Below are 3,774 nucleotides of genomic sequence, written 5' to 3' on the forward strand. Positions count from 1 at the left end.
ATCTCTTCTTGGATTCTTTCATACTAAATCTGTTCAATACCTTGTCTCTATACTCTGACTTAAGCTAAGCAAACTACCTGATCTACCATGATAGATCTTTATTCCGAGAATGTAGGTTGCTTCTCCTAAGTCCTTCATGGAGAAGCACTTGGATAACCAAGTCTTTACAGACTGCAAGTTCGGTATATCATTCCCGATCAGAAGTATGTCATCGACATACAACACTAGGAATTTCATTGTGCTCCCACTTACTTTCTAGTAAACACATGCCTCATCTTCATGCTTGATAAAACCGACTTCTTTTATGGCTTCATGGAAACAAATGTTCTAACTCCTTGAAGCTTGCTTGAGTCCATATATGGACCTCTGCAACTTGCATATCTTATTAGCTTGCCCATCAAGAATGAAACCATTGGGTTGTGTCATGTACACATCCTCTTCAAGGTTTCCATTCAAAAAAGCCATTTTGACATTCATTTGCCAAATCTCATAGTCATTAGCCTACCCATCGAGAATGAAACCATTGGGTTGTGCCGTATACACATCCTCTTCAAGGTTTCCATTCAGGAAAGCCGCTTTGACATCCATTTGCTAAATCTCAGAGTCAATAGCTTGTCCATCTAGAATGAAACCATCGGGTTGTGCTGTGTACCCATCCTCTTCAAGGTTTCCATTCAAGAAAGCCATTTTGACATCCATTTGCCAAATCTCATAGTCATTAGCTTGTCCATAGAGAATGAAACCATCGGGTTGTGGCGTATACACATCCTCTTCAAGGTTTCCATTCAGGAAAGCCGTTTTGACATCCATTTGCCAAATCTACAGTTATGTTGTTTATCAATTGCGAACAAAACCCAGACGAATCTGATCGTGGCAACTGGTAAAAAGGTTTCTTTATAGTCAATACGATGAATTTGTATGAAACTTTTGGCAACCAGTCGTGCATTATAGGTATGCACCTTGCCATCCATGTCAGTCTTCCTCTTGAAAACCCATTTACACCCTATGGGTTTTACCCCTTCAGGTGAATCCACTAGAAACCATGACTGGTTCTGGTACATAGACCATCTTAGATTTTATGGCTTTAAGCTATTTAATAGAATCTAGATTTGATACAGCTTCATCGTAGGTTTTGGGTTCATTGTCTTGCTAGACCAATACGTCACCATGATGAGTCATGAGAAAACCATATCTCTCAGGCTTATGACATACTCTCTCAGATCTACGTAGCTCCTGTGCTACTTGAGGTGGTTCCTTTTAATCCACGAATTATGGAGTAACCTCCTCACGATGTTCAACCAGATCCTATGGCACATCTTCCCATCTTTCATGTAACGCCCCACTTGAGGTATGTAGCTAATGTTTATTGTTTTGCTCTTATTTGAGATGGTATATTGTTAATATTGTTTGGTGGCCCTTGGTTTAATGGATGTATTGGTTTGGTTGAGTGGTTGCCCTGAATTTGTAAAGACTTGGCGAAAGCTTGGTGTTACAGACTTCGCCGGGGCGAAGAATAATCTTCGTCGCAGCGACGAGGTTCTGAAACTAAAGAGGTAGGTTCTGTAATTTTTCACCGAGGTGAAGAAAGGACCTTCGCCACGGCGAAGGGCCGAATAAAATGTGTAGTAAGTTTCTAGAGAATTCTTTCCATAGGGGCAAAATGACCTTTCTACCCTTAGTTAGCAGGAAAAGTTGGGAGTAAAATGTAAGAGAATTTTATGGAGAATATGTTAGAGTGGGGGTGTAATTGTAAGGATTTAAAGGACAAAGATGAAATTTTCAAGAAAGAGCAAGCGCAATATGGGAATGAATGAAGAAAGTTTGAGCTAAAAAGGAGATAAGCTTCATAAACCCTTCATTCATTCTTCTTCCACCGCCTCTTCCATTCTCCATTTCCTCTCAACTCTTCCTTCAATCTTTCACGGATTTTTGAGGGTTTTTAGTTGGATCTTGGTAGAACATTAATCTAAGGCATCCTAAGGTAAGGATTCTTGCTTTAGATGTGAAGTTTTGTAGCTATTTGTATATTAAACTCTTATGGTGTTATTGTTTAAAGGGTAGAGAAGAGACAAGCATTTTAAAGGAAGGGAAAGTGCAAGTGTGATCTCTCCATTGCAAGGTAAGTAAATCCCAATCCAAGTTGATATTTGAGAGCTCTTTTGTTTGAGTAGAGATTTAATGGAAATTGTACAGATTTAGTAGAAATTGTGTGTGTATGATAGATGATATGTTATTGAGACTTGAGATGGAGATGAATAATTGTTTTGTGGTTAGGGTAAATCATGAGAAGTGTGATGTGTGATGAATGGGGGAGGTTGAAAATCTTTTGGAAGTGTTATGTTGTGGCAAGAATTATAGTTATGTGAGGGAGATTCCTCCCATTTTGGATGGTTCAAGAGAGGGATAGAACCATAGATAAAGTAGAGTTTATGTATGCACATTAGTTGTTTGATGAAATGCCTAAGAGAATCATGAGTAGTAAACCTTAATTCTTGCAACATTGCATGTTGGTATTTCATGAGTGCATTAGTAGAGAAGAACCATCCATATGTATTAATTATGCATTGAGAAGTGGATTGAGAAAGAGTAGAGAACTTTGTGTATGAACTACTTTAAGAGTAGAGAGAATGAGAAAAATACGAAAAACGGGTTGGTGCTTTGTGATCTCCACCCGGTAGTTACTCAAACGGGTTGGTGCTTTGTGATCTCCACCCGAAAGTTATGAAAGGCAGGTTGGTGCTTTGTGATCTCCACCCGAAAGTCACGAAGAGTGGGATGGTGCTATGTGAACTCCACCCAGCCGTGGCTCTGGTAAGATGAGGCTGTGACATATAGCAGAAGTTAAGTAAAGAGAGCTGTGTGAAAGATGAGAATTGTAAGGAAAGAATTAGAGAGAGTTACCAGGACAGTCGAGTAGAGGATTTACTTACTGTGCATTTTTTCGTGCTCACCCCGTTGTTTTTCTTTGTGGTTGTAGGATCTAGGTGAGAACACAGTTAGATGGGCGTCGGCAAGCGAAGAGCAATAGCTACACTGTCCACTGTTTTAATACCATTTTGTAAATGATACTCTATTTTGTATAAATAATGTTTATATGTAATAAAAGAAAATTTTTGGCCCATTTACTTTTGCTAATATAAATATATTCTACTTGATATATTTCTATGGTATAAAGTAGTCATTACATTTCATCTAATGTATCTTGTGGTATTAGAACTTCATTGAGTTCTACTTTTCTTCCACTAGTACTTCTTAAAAATTTATTTTCTAAGAAGACACCAGTACAAGTGACAAAAATTTTGTGCTTTCTAGATGATAGAAATAGTATCCTTTGGTCTCCTCAAGATACCCCACAAATATACATTTGCAAGATTTCGGGCCCAACTTGTTCTAAGTCAATTTCTTGACATAAGCTTCGCAACCCCAAATCCTTAGATAAGACAAGTTGGGCTTTCGCCCATTCCCTTATTCATATAGAGTCTTATCTACATACCTTGACGGAACACTATTCAGTGTGTGAGTCGTAGTCTCTAGGACATAACCCCGGAATTATGCGGGCAAATCATATAAACTCATCATGGATCTAACCATTTCAAGTAAGGTCCTATTCCCTCTTTCAGACACACCATTACACTGGGGTGTACACGAAAAGGTGAGTTTTAATACTATCCCACATTCCTTCAAGTATGTTTAACTCAACTTGCCACAGTTGGCATAGTTGTCATTTTGAGATTATCCTTATTGTCTATCTTAAGAACATATTATTATGAAACA

The sequence above is a fragment of the Pistacia vera genome, unplaced genomic scaffold (assembly GCF_008641045.1).
Source record: "Pistacia vera cultivar Batoury unplaced genomic scaffold, PisVer_v2 Contig1073, whole genome shotgun sequence".
NCBI classification, from domain to species: Eukaryota; Viridiplantae; Streptophyta; class Magnoliopsida; order Sapindales; family Anacardiaceae; genus Pistacia; species Pistacia vera.